We start from the raw sequence: 13,865 nt of genomic DNA, 5'->3' as shown, positions 1-13,865 counted from the left end.
CGCGTCAAGGTTAGGATTACACAAATCTGCATTAAATATGCCATTTTTGGGATGGAAAATACTGACACAGATTGTGGCTTTTGTTTGTCTGTTAATTTCTTTAGTATGTGTGCCTATACGTTGATCATGTATCTGGGTTGAGTAATTAACATGGTGATCTACTTACACACAAACATACACAGATACTGTACCATGCGCCTTATATATACTAATGGATTTTCAGGCCCGTGCCACCACATTCCCAAGTGTTTTTCTATCAGTTTATTTTTTGGGAGGGGGGGGGGGGGAGTACTGTAATCAGATGACTAAAAAGGCAAAAGACAAAAGGGGAGAGTAGACACAGGTCTTTACATTTCCCCAGCACAACGATGTGGGTAAGTGAGCCTCAACTGACCAGAAATGATTTGCCTCTGTCTGTTAGACACGTAATGGAGTCATTTAACTAGTCAAATTAGGAGCTGCAGAGATGCCGCATGCTTCATTACTGGGTTCCAATGGGCACCATTTTACATTTACGTCAGGAATAATTTCAGGGCAAATTAATGTTTTTATTGTCTTTCGAAAATACACCCACATGCTCCCAGGCTCACCACATCTAAAAGTTTAGCACCACCTAGAGGTCAGAGACGGGCACTGAGAGGGAACTCCAACCCAGCAGAGTTGTTAGGTTAAGGGGGTATCATGTTTAGATGATAGCCAGTCAGTCCATTCTTAGATCCAAACTCTAAATCAGAAGCATGTGATGGAGGATGTAGAATGTGTCCACCAGCGTGGGACATCAAACTCTGAGTCTGTGAGCGACAGTGCTGAGGGCTCTGGGACCTGTCAGCAGGAGGCTTTGACACGTCTGATTACAGACAAGAAGCAGGCCCCGTCCAGAATACAGACTAACCACGTTTTGGGTTTCTACACTATTTCTATTGGGCATGTGGTGAAAGTTACCACAGGATCAGTTCTTTCCATCCAAATCATTATTTAAATCAACTCTGGATTTGATCAAATCCTCATAGAAGTTTTTGAGTTTAAAATATCTGTTTTGGACACAGTTGATAGACTGTCGTGGTGTTCCAGCAGAGAGCTCTAGCAGTATCCATTAAGATACTTTAGATGTGGAAGTACATGAGCAAACCATAGGCACCTTTGAGTTGGCTGCTGATTTATATGTCCTGTTGAAATCCCATGCGAGAGGAATTACTAAAACAATCTACAGTTGAAGTGGGAAGTTTACATACACTTAGGTTGGAGTCATTAAAACTCGTTTTTTGACCACTCCACAAATTTCTTGTTAACAAACTATAGTTTTGGCAAGTCGGTTAGGACATCTACTTTGTGCATGACACACGTAATTTTTCCAACTATTGTTTACAGACAGGTTATTTCACTTATAATTCACTGTATCACAATTCCAGTGGGTCAGAAGTTTACATACACAAAGTTGACTGCCTTTAAACAGCTTGGAAAATTCCAGAAAATTATGTCATGGCTTTAGAAGCATCTGATAGGCTAATTGACATCATTTGAGTCAATTGGAGGTGCACCTGTGGATGTATTTCAAGGCCTACCTTCAAACTCAGTGCCTCTTTGCTTGACATCATGGGAAAATCAAAAGAAATCAGCCAAGACCTCAGAAAAAAACATTGTAGACCTCCACAAGTCTGGATCATCCTTGGGAGCAATTTCCAAACGCCTGAAGGTACCACGTTCATCTGTACAAACAATAGTACGCAAGTATAAACACCATGGGACCACGCAGCCGTCATACCGCTCAGGAAGGAGACGCGTTCTGTCTCCTAGAGATGAACGTACTTTGGTGCAAAAAGTGCAAATCAGTCCCAGAACAGCAGCAAAGGACCTTGTGAAGATGCTGGAGGAAACAGGTACAAAAAGATCTATATCCACAGTAAAACAAGTCCAATATTGACATAACCTGAAAGGTCGCTCAGCAAGGAAGAAGCCACTGCTCCAAAACCGCCATAAAAAAGCTAGACTACGGTTTCCAACTGCACATGGGGACAAAGATTGTACTTTTTGGAGAAATGTCCTCTGGTCTGATGAAACAGAAATATAATTGTTTGGCCATAATGACCATGTTATGTTTGGAGGAAAAAGAGGGATGCTTGCAAGCCGAAGAACACCATCCCAACAGTGAAGCACGGGGGTTGCAGCATCATGTTGTGGGGGTGCTTTGCTGCAGGAGGGACTGGTGCACTTCACAAAATAGATGGCATCATGAGGGAGGAAAATTATGTGGATATATTGAAGCAACATTTCAAGACATCTGTCAGGAAGTTAAAGTTTGTTCACAAATGGGTCTTCCAAATGAACAATGACCCCAAGCATACTTCCCAAGCTGTGACAAAATGGCTCAAGGACAACAAAGTCAAGGTGTTGGAGTGGCCATCACAAAGCCCTGACCTCAATCCTGTAGATTATTTGTGGGCAGAACTGAAAAAGTGTGTGTGAGCAAGGAGGCCTACAAACCTGACTCAGTTACACCAGCTCTGTCAGGAGGAATGGGCCAAAATTTACCCAACTTATTGTGGGAAGCTTGTGGAAGGCTACTCGAAACGTTTGAGCCAAGTTAAACAATTTAAAGGCAATGGTACCAAATACTAATTGAGTGTACAGTATGTACATTTCTGACCCACTGGGAATGTAATGAAAGAAATAAAAGCTGAAATAAATCATTCCCTCTACTGTTATTCTGACATTTCACATTCTTAAAATAAAGTGGTGATCCTAACTCACTTAAAACAGGGACTTTTTACTAGGATTAAATGTCAGGAATTGTGAAAAACTGAGTTGAAATGTGTTTGGCTAAGGTGTATGTAAACCTCCGACTTCAACTGTACATGTTTTTAATACCCGCTTAAGAATTTTTAAATTAGTTTTTATTTTTATGGAACTCAGTTTAATCGTCTGCTTGTTTCCTCATCTAAGCGTTCTCTTTGCCGTTTGTTCTCCACCGCTTGCATTTATGTTACGCTAGATTGTAGCCGTATTGTATTATGCTGATTGACAGGCAAGGATGTTTGTGTGTGTGTGTGTATGTTTGTGTTTGTATGTCTTTTTGACTATACACACACCACCCTAGCCCCCCCCTCCCCTTTTTTCCAGACCTTGTTGTGTGCTTGACATTCTGTCGATATCGTTACACCAAACGCTGGACTGTTTGATCCCGTGTTTGGCTGGCGCGCTTTTTAGCTGGAGAGGCTGTGTTTGTTCACTGCCGCAGAGCCGTGTTTCTCTTGCCTCTGTTTAAAGGCGTCCACCCGCCCGCCCCAAAAGTTCACTCCTGTCTCTCTGCGATAACCCAACAGTCCAACCAGACAGTACGCCTGCTCGGTTTCATACGTTGATATAAAAGCATGTCAGATCTCTGTTAACCGGTTACATTTACAGATAAGAGAATTAAGATGTGATACTAGGGGTTTGAAATAACCTCAACTTAAAGTTACTCGATGCATTCACTGATCTCTCTACTGGTCCGACTTCTGTCAGTCGAACAGTCAGCCCCTCCTCTCTTTATCTTCTTTGTCCACAAAGAAAAGGAGAGGAGAGACACATTCTCCATCTTCTGTTGCAGTTTTGTTTTTAATTCTGTCTGTTCTATATTGATCCTGAGTGTGGCTGGTTATCTTTGCATGGTGGGCAGTTATAGATGAATACACAAAGCCTTTCATTTGGACAAGGGATCATTGTGCTGTCATCCTCCCACGCCTGGAGAGCAGCGAGAAGGCAGGGGGGCGAACGGCAGCCATCGATGTGCCTTCCCGTCATCCGAGGGCATCACGTTAGTCTGAAAGAAATATCTGGGCATAGTTGCTTGAATACAGAACTTAAAATGCCCTTGCTTGACCTTTATCTCAATATATTTGGGGCATTTATTATGGATGGATATGATCAGGTTTTTGCTGGTAGGGTTAGTTCAACAGTGTGCTTCTGGCGGTCACTCCATAGTTCCAGAAGGCACTCTGCAGGACTTCACCAGGCACAGAATTCTGGGAGAACTGCCCAGGGGTTCCGTCTGACCTCACGAGTTAAAAGGAAGCAGCATGAGATTGAGAGAAAGAGCGAGAAAAAGAGAGAGATGCAGACAGAGAGAGGGAACCAGAGAGAGAGAGAGCAGAGAGAAAGGGAGACCAGGGAGAGAGGGCTTGTGATCAAGAGAGGGAGGGGAGGGGGTTAATGTCATCCACTCTGACAGTTGTGTGGGGTGACATCTTGAGGGTTCTGGTCCCATCCACTTCAGGCCACTCATCGACTGGACTGTACAGCCCACTGTTTCCCACAGCCCCCTGCACCAGATGCTCATAATTACTCTTAAAAAAGGTAATATTGTAAAATGAATGCTGTGCTCTCTCCCTGAGGGGAACAAAGAAGCCTTATTATACAACCTCGTCAGCTCTCCTGTGTGTCTCAGCGCTGTACAATCACTGTTTTCAGCAGGATAAACAGCATGTGGTAAACGGAGAGAGAGAGAGAAAACGACAAAGGAAAAGTGGTTGTCTCAGCCATCAAACGGCAGTCTCTAAGTGTAACTTCTGCTCTTAATTTGTTCAAAAATATGTCTTCTCTGTTCTCAGTTCTTTGCAGTTTGTTTAATTTATTTGAGGTGCAGAAACACACACACACACACACACAAGCGTGCGCGCACACAAACTCGCCGCTAAGTCGAGAGACGTCTTCTCATTGGGAAATCTTTCAATAAATCAATGTGGCTTTAAACACATTTCCCCCGTGACATCACTGAACTGGTAAGAACTGAACTAATCTCTGTTGAGGCTGTCGGAGAGCTTTGAACAAAATCTAGTTTGCATCTCTCAGCAAGGTTATTTGTCAATGACTTATAATCCCAGGTACATTTCCCGAGTTTTTATATTAGAAACGGGTAAATGGTTCTCATGTCTGATGTTTCTCAGCCTTGGGAAAAGAGAGAGAAGGCTAAGGAACAAAAGAAATGTTATGGATTTCAATGTCAGAACAATGAGAGGAGTGAGTGATCAAAATAGGACTGTTTCTGCATTGCCTTTAGACTTGTTTCTGCATTACATTTAGACTTGTTTCTGCATTACCTTTAGACTTGTTTCTGCATCACCTTTAAACTTGTTTCTGCATTCCCTTTAGACTTGTTTCTGCATTCCCTTTAGACGTGTTTCTGCATTCCCTTTAGACGTGTTTCTGCATTACCTTTCGACTTGATTCTGCATTACCTTTCGACTTGATTCTGCATTACCTTTCGACTTGTTTCTGCATTATCTTTAGACTTGTTTCTGCGGTAGCTTTAGACTTTTTCTGCATTACCTTTAGACTTTTTCTGCATTACCTTTAGACTTTTTCTGCATTACCTTTAGACTTGTTCCTGCATTATCTTTAGACTTGTTCCTGCATTACCATCCTGGAAATGAGTAAACTAATGACAATGTTGATCATATTTTATACTTTTGAAATGTGCGCCATAGAAACTGAAGAACCCTGTATTTTTGAGTTGTTCAATCAATATGTCTGGAGAGTAAACTCCACTTTCATCTCTCCTTACTGGCCAAACACTGGTTGAATCAGCGTTGTTTCCACATCATTTCAATGAAATTACGTTGACCCAACGTGGAATAGATGTTGAATTGACGTCCGTGCCCAGTGGGTCCTTTCTCATCCTTATCTCAGTCATGTTGTCTACCTGTACTGTAAGACACAGTCCACATCAGACAGAGTGTCATGCACAGAGCAATGAAGTGTTCCTCTTGAGGGTGTCACTACCTTGTCTAGTCCCTCCAAGGGCACGGTACTGGCCAAGAGCAGGAACAATCATCACCAAGGCTTTACCTACTTGGTAATTTATGAGGACTCAATTAGAAGCGCACACAAAGTAATGATTCTGAAAAACACCTCGTCCGTGTTGTGAAATTTTATGTTCCGCTTTCTGCTTATTAGAACCGCCACCCCAGCTTCATAAACAGTGTTTGGAGATAAATAATTGATATTACACATTATCGCTCCGGAGCGAAAGAGAACATCTCCTTTTTTTTTGGCTGTGGTGAGTTTGCGTAGGGGGCCATTTCACTACAGAGGCCCCACCTCCTCTTCCATTCCCCCCGCCCCACCCAACCTCTGAAAAAAAAGGAGAGAACTTTAACAGGACGCGTCCCCTTGTGCAACGTTCCTCAGTGATCACATCTTCATACGTCGAAAGTCTTTCTTTGATTTGCCTTCGCTCTCCGAATCTGTTTCCCTTTTCACACACAATCTCACGGAAAACTTTTGCCATATCTGTCATCTCAAAACGGAGTCTTGGTCTCAGATGAATAGTTTTGATCTTTCTCGACTGTTTACGGCCGCGTCAAGTGAAAAAAAAATAAAAAAAAGACTTGCTGTAAGTGCTTCCACCAGCACTGAATAGTTTGACATCTTGCTCTCTAACGACGTCTTTAAAGTAAATAAAAAACTAAACAACGGCCTAGCCTGCAATTAAACTGATCTGAATATGACATGTTTGTACCGGAGTGATTTCTCTTCGCCCTTTTCATGTATCGTTTTTTTTTTTAAGGGGTTTCTGTGTGTGTGTAATATTGTACGGGCTGTGTCAGATCACAAAGGGACTGTAGCCGGGCTTGATAGCCTCTGGTCACGGCTGCTTTAGTCCCTCCGTTCTCACTGACTGTTTAAGGCTAGACAGTGGCGTTCGTCCACCGTGGGCCGAAGGACGCACACACAAAGCCACACCTAAACCTGAAGAGGCTGCCTTTCACACTGCCTCCCAACGCTCCGCCACACACGTACCCTGAGAGCTCAGTAATATGTCATACAATTCCACATCTATTCTCCCCACGCTGAGGTCACATGTTACAGGCTGACTGAGAGGGGTAATAGGAAAGATCCTAGTGGGAGGAGCTGGTCTAATCATGAAGAGCAGGGTGTCACTGCTTAAGGCCTGCGGTTAGAGATACTGTGCTGTAGCAGAGGCTAAGGATTCACCAGGAAGTAAAGTCCAAACAGTCCACTAGAGATTTTTTTTTTAATTGCTTCATATGGTGTTAAACTCACTGCCCCAATGTAGATGTGTACTATAATACCTCTCAAGTTGAATTGGGCTTCACCAGAACAATAATAATCTGTAATTGTTCTTGAGTTAAAAACAGAGATGGTGTCTGTCAGTATATTTGGACATGTCGTCCCCCCCCATTTAAAGAAGCTGTAGAATTAACAACCTGTGTACGTCAAACGTAGTTGCAGAAGAAAATCTTCTGTTTCTTTCACTGTTTCTGTTACTGGAGCGGAAACAATGAGCCTTCTGGAGGTGCTGGCTGACCATTGCAGAGTAAGAGAGGGAGGGAGAGGAAGACTGAGCCGGAGAAATAGGAGGGGGGGGGGGGGGGGGTCCTGGAAGGTTTCGTATATCATAATTATCCCGTTAAGCAACGGAGGGGTTCCCTTCGGGAATTATTCTTAAATGGAGGATTTGCAACGAGAATGGGTCAGAAATGCTTCCAGCAAGCAGGAAATCCTGTTTTCATTTACATAATCATATCACCACTTCTCTTTGGTCCTTTCTTAAAGGCGGATGCTAATTCACAGCCCAGCTTTTGTAGGTTTAAAGCTGTTGTTGTTTTTATTCCCTCTAATACGTGTCCCCTCACTGCCAGAGCTTCTCTAAGTCTACTCACTTTTTGACCTTATTCTAAACATCTTCTTTGAGCCCTTTTGGCTCTTCTTTTCTCGAGCACATATGTGAAAAACAGAAACATAAATAAAAGTTGATTCATGAATAGCGCTGTCTTAATTGAGACCCAGTAAGAGTAAGTAGCAGATGTTATACCGGGAACTGTTGAATCATCAGAGACCAGAGGAAGTCTGCAAAATCATATAAAAAAAAACAAAAAACAAGCCAGGTGCTCGTGATTTTCCATTGCAGCACACTGTGGTGATGTGGGAGGCAGAACGGGGGGAAAGGAGGAGGAGGATAGGAAGAGGGATCAACAGAGAAAGTGCTAGTGCAACGTAGCATTCAGAGACATTTCTGGTGTCACCCTACTGTTTGATCTTGCCCGTGAACTCCCTTTATTGTCCTTATTACGATAGTAAGCCTCAGATGATTCACTGTAGAGCTTGTCTGAGAAGACGCATTTCTGTATCATACTATTGGCGCTTCCACAATCACGGGCGTATTCCAAGTTTATGATGAACACAGAGAAAGGGAAGTGTTCCCTGTCTGAATCCTCATCACTGAGCACATCCCAAGTCTCCAGCTGCCTTCTTTTCTTATTTTAAACTCCTGTCCCTGATCCATTAGGAGCCCATTTTATAGTGTAGGGTGATTCCTGCCCTAGGAAGCGCTGTGCTTCAGCGGCAGGCAGGTTCCTGTGCTCTGTCTGTCTGTAGTAGTAGAGTAGGGAACCTGTGAGGAGGTGCAGTGACAGGCCCACTGTGGTGGATTAAAGGCCCACTCTGTTTCTCCTCATCTCTCTCTCTTTTTCTCTATCTCTCACTGTCTTTCACCCCCCCCTCCCCCCTCCGTTTCTCTGATGTGACAGACAGTGTCGTTCTCGTCACTCAGAGGGGACCTCGTCCCAGGCTGACGGAGTCGCTTCAGCGTTCCTCTCCATTCCCACCGCAGCGCGACGCCACACAAAATTAGTAACCAGATATGGCAGTGGCGCGATGCTAGTGCGAATAATACCACACACTCGAGGGAGCCCAGAGCTGTGAGATTAGCACAGACAATTAATACAGGACATGCCTGCGAGAGGGCCTCGGAATATCTTTATGTTGTTTTAGCCGCTGCTACGTGTCAGTGTTCGAGGGAGTGTGTGTGTGTGTGTGTGTGTGTGTGTGTGTGTGTGTGTGTGTGTGTGTGTGTGTGTGTGTGTGTGTGTGTGTGTGTGTGTGTGTGTGTGTGCGCGTGCTCTTTCATGTCTGTATGTTGTGGAATTGAAACCTTCATTTTGACAGGTGTTGTGATCTCATCTTCCTTTTTATAGCCCTGAAGTCATGTACTGTACGGTAGCTTGTCACAGACATTCTTGTCCATTGAAAATCACTAACAACTGTAACGGTAACATTCCCAGCCTGTAGTCCATATGGAAGTGAAGGAAGGAAGTGTGTGCGGTCTATGTAAGCACAGCTAGGTCCTCCCTGCGTACAGGCTTGATAGAATAAAAAGCATTATTCATACTCAAATGAGGCCTGATGAGCACAGATGACCTCATCTCTTCCTGTTGCCAAACAAAAGGTTCCTTTTACAATGGAGACGGGGGGGGGGAGTACAGAAGATCCCAGGCTCGTCCCACCAACCAGAATGTGCCCTCTACAAAGACAACAACAAAAACTTTTAGCGACAGCCTTTGGTTGACCTTGTTAGCGCCAGCGCACTTGGGTAATCTGTGGTTAATTATTTTCTCCCCTCCCCTTCTACATTAGACTACAGCTTGTGCTCAAACCACAAGCAATGGGATTTTTTTGGGGGGGTTGCACATTCCAACGCCGTTATGTTACATTGTTGCTGAATAAAGGCTGGTATTATGTTCCCGCAGTAAAGGGCAGAAGTGGACAGAGTTTTTATCTGCTGAACGAATCAATCAGGATTATGTCAGCTGAAAAGAATCACAGACAGCAGTCGCCAGTGCGTGTGCGTCTGGGTGTGCAAGTTTGTGTGTTTGTATTTGAAATGTTGCTTATTTAAAGGGGAGCTATTTGTTGGTTGTGAGTACATGGGGGGGGGGGGGGGGTGACTGAGATGTCATTTCTCGGGTACAGAGAGGATCTCTTCTATTTATTTTATCCTCTGTGGGAAGATTGGAAGGGCGCTCATTATCATTTCAGCAGAAATGATTAGGAGATCAAATAGAGATCGAATGCCATTTCCTTCCATTAATGCGGGGGGTTTAGTGCGTCTGTCATGGCATGGCTGTCCGGCTGCCTGTGGGAAAAAGACCGAGGGAAGAATGGAGGAGAGGATTAAGAGGGGACCGGGGCTTGGCAAGGGAGTGCAGGGCTATTCATTAGCAGGGCCCAAAGTGAGGCACACTGGCATGCATAGAGTGAGAGAGATAGATAGATAGATGAGCCTTGAGCAGTAGCTCTACCACACAAAATGGAGGGTAAAGGCAAAAGTCAGTGATCACATGGTCAAGTTTGCCCTCCACATTGTGCAAACCTACTCATGCAACACTTTGTCCTGCTTTGAGACTCACACGCGTTAGGGTGAGGGTCCTGCCCTCTGGGGTCACATTCAAACAACCCACCTTACTGTTGGGTCTAACAGGCTGCTAATGCCTTGCCAGCAGTGGTGTAAAGTACTTAAGTAAAAAATACTTTCAAGTACCACTTAAGTCGTTTTTGGTATCTGTACTTTACTATTTTTTATTTTTGACTACTTTTACTTCACTACATTCCTAAAGAAAATAATGTTGTTTTTATTCCGTACATTTTCCCTGACACCCAAAAGTTAAAATGGTCCAATTCACACACTTATCAAGAGAACATCCCTGGTCATCCCTACTGCCTCTGATCTGGTGGCTTCACTAAACACAAATGCTTTGTTTGTAAATGATGTCTGAGTGTTGGATTGTGCCCCTGGCTATCTGTAAATTAAAAAAAACAAGAAAATGGTGCTGTCTGGTTTGCTTAATAAAATTAATCAGAAATGATTTTTACTTTGGATTTTTTTATACTTTTTTTACATGTGATCAATTACATTTACTTTTGATACTTGAGTATATTTACCAAATACTTTTAGACTTTTATTGAAGTAGTATTTTACTGGGTTACTTTTACTTGAGTCACTTTCTATTAAGGGTCTTTACTTTTACTCAAATATGACAAGTGGGTACCCTTTCCACCACTGCTTGCCAGCCACACAATCAACCTTCAAGTCACGACCATGACACAAAAATGGGCCTATGTGCCATTTGTTTGTCAACTTAGGCGCAAATTGTGACTGCATGTTTGAATTTGGAGTCAGAACAGCGCTCTCGCTGTTCTGTGATCTGTGAGTTCAAATCCCTCCATTAGCGCTCTGACACAGAGGGTTATTTTGCCCATCAGAAGCACTACAATCTTGCATACTTCTTCTGTCTGAATAGCCATTCTCTCTGTATTGTATTTATGTATTGAAAAAAAGGTAATAGATCAAGCACATTCCATTATTCTCTTCTAAGATCATTAGCAAATATAATTAGATATGAAAGAAAGTCATTTGGAAAAGAGGGGGGGGGGGGAAACGCTATCAGGCAAAGAAGACAGATTGTTGCATCAGAGTGTTTGGGCTTAAATTGCTCAGCGGAGGTATTATCTATCCAACCATCTTAGTCTCAGAAACAGTCACTGGGAGAGGGAGGGCACTCACTCCAGCCCACTGTTTCTCAACCAAGACCTAGAATTTTCTGTACGCCCATGTCTCATACAATACCTACGGGTAAGGAGGAACGCATCAAATAAAATCTTAAACAACAATACCTACATTGTGTAGTGCCATTCTTTAAAAATACAATATCAGATAGAGCAAAATAGCCCCCCCCCCTGCATATATGGATTCTCCTTTTGTACTTTTGTCTTACCTAAAAAGGAAACACAAATCTTCTTCCTTGATGCAGTATAGCTGGGAACCTATTCATTGTGCCGCTACCACATGCAGGAGTTTGTCACTGTTTGTGCACCTTTAACGCAGTAGTGTGCTTTCTAATGGGGATCTGAGCAGAAACAGCCATAAACACAAAATCCTGCTGTGTCTCACCGCAAATGTGCTTTTTTTTTTCTTCTTTAGTGGTGCTTTGAGGGATGGGGGTGGATGTGGATTCCTCTAGTCTTTGTGAATCACAGCAAATGGTATTCATAAACATCCTGTATTCATTAAAACCTTCTAAAAATATGATTTGGGTTCACTTCCTCGCGCTCAAGCGGTGGTGTGTGCTGTTCATATTTACATATTTATAAATACTGGCTTTACAATGAGGCCTACCTTTGCCAAAAACAACACTTTTTCGACTGTCGCCGGATGCCTGGGAGAGAAGAAAGTCCTCAGAGGCACCTTCAATGGCAGTACTCTATTGTAACTGCCTGTTTGCCTGCCTGCCTGCAGCACACTCAAATGTACATAGGGCATCAGTCACTTCCATGGCACTTATGTTACAGCTAAACTCAAGTCTCATGCAGTCAAACCCACATCATTAGAAGACTAGCACTTAATCTACAATACATGGAGGCTAGGATTATCTGGGGGAATTACTTCTCTTGCTTTAGTTTGGCCTCAACAGAATTCTACATTTTCGTCTCAAACCTTTACATACCAGTAACAAATCCAGAGCAAAACACAATGTAAAATAGAAGGATTTATACTGTTTTCCATAGTAACCGATTAGCTTAATAGTCTTGTGTAGTTTGCGTACTAGCGAGGCTTTCACAGCAAAATGGCTTGTGAATGTCATGTGAGAGACTGCTTAGAGACCCCCATGCTAACACTAGTATTTCCCAAGGCGGTTTACAACACATGCTCTCAGCCTTGTGTTAGGCCATTGTTCTGTCCATCTATTCATTTATCCATTCTGTTAAGCATGACACATGTATTAACACAGGGTGGCTCCTGGAGCTATGTGTCCTCTTACCATATGCCTGGGTTTCTAGGGCCCTCTTCTCCAGTAAATGGCCATTCTGACTGTTATCTCACAGTTTACCAGTAGAGGGCGTCCTCACCCTTTCAGCATTTTCAATAGTCCTTTTGACTACGGTGCATTTTTGCAATTCACTGTAAAATATATACGTTCTCATACAAATAATGATCTAATCAGTTGTCACACATATAGAGAGTCTTGATGACCTGATGCTGTTGTATAAATTGTAGCATTTACCAATCCCAATATTATTACTTTTTGCATAATACATGTAATGCTTTTCCTAATGGTAGGATTCCTTACATTATAATGATAAAGTATGTAGTCTACAGCATTGACCAGATCGTATTTATTGAAACAGTACTGACCTGGTATGATAAGCGGTAGTTGTTTTTAAGATGGCAGACACAAGTGGAATGTCAACGAGGTCCTTGGGTTGGCTGGTGAGGTGCATCTGTTCCGCACACGAATGGGAAATTAAAACTGAGAGGAAGTTATGAGGAATCTATAAAGTTGGCCTGGAAATCTCCTGCTCGCAGTGGCAGTTGTTGGGGGAGAAGAAATGTCATGCTTAAATAATAACATTCCAGGTGGCTTAGTTAATGAACAGTGAAAATCAAGTATGGGGCTTAATCTGTAACTCATTACTGGAAGTTAAAAAAATAAAAATGAAAGAAGAAGAAGGGAAATCACGAGGAGAAGCCACCCTTGAGAGACCAGATACTTTTTATGTAAAGGAAAACATTTGTTTGTTTATTAGGTGGACTACGACAACATATTTTGTTTAGGGGCGGAGGGGGAGGGGCTTCGTATATTAGACAGACAGGATGCCATTGGCTGCATTCCAAAATGAAGGTGTTGATAGACATTTAGTCAGATTCCTTAGTGAATGGCTGAGTAATGAGAGATTTATGCGTGAAGCATAGATGTAGACGTAGAATAGTATAAACCAACAGGCTGTTCCATCATATTGCCATTATATAATGCATACATGACATACACAGGCTTAGTCTGCCATCTAGTGGTCAAAGTTGGCTCTGACAGTATTTCCTTAGACTGCGCCGTGGTACAGAACCATGCAGATGAGACTGCAAATGATGGGCAGAACAGTGATGCTCTCTCTTTAAGAGATGAAAGCAGTTGTGTGCAGTATGTCTTGAAAGTTAACACTCAGAGATGAACGTTTTAATTTGTTGACGCGCCTGGCATAGGATGTTTCAAGTGTGAACGAAGATTGCTTGTAACTCAGACGAGCCCTGAGGG

General features: G+C 42.9%; 1 protein-coding gene and 1 long non-coding RNA gene across 11 annotated transcripts in view; one reads left to right on the top strand and one right to left on the bottom strand.

The window, feature by feature from the left end:
* LOC106587308 (uncharacterized) overlaps positions 1-13,522 on the bottom strand; it is a 50,841-nt gene extending 37,319 nt beyond the window's left edge. The window contains exon 1 of the long non-coding RNA XR_006762245.1: positions 12,971-13,522. This is a non-coding gene — a long non-coding RNA (uncharacterized lncRNA). The remainder of the gene's footprint in view (positions 1-12,970) is intronic.
* znf536 (zinc finger protein 536) overlaps positions 1-13,865 on the top strand; it is a 189,288-nt gene that overhangs the window by 146,351 nt on the left and 29,072 nt on the right. The gene's annotated exons all lie outside the window — the stretch shown is intronic.

The sequence above is a fragment of the Salmo salar genome, chromosome ssa26 (genome assembly GCF_905237065.1).
Source record: "Salmo salar chromosome ssa26, Ssal_v3.1, whole genome shotgun sequence".
NCBI classification, from domain to species: Eukaryota; Metazoa; Chordata; class Actinopteri; order Salmoniformes; family Salmonidae; genus Salmo; species Salmo salar.
The sequence above is the reverse complement of the archived record's forward strand: the minus strand, read 5'-3'. Positions and strand labels throughout refer to the sequence as shown.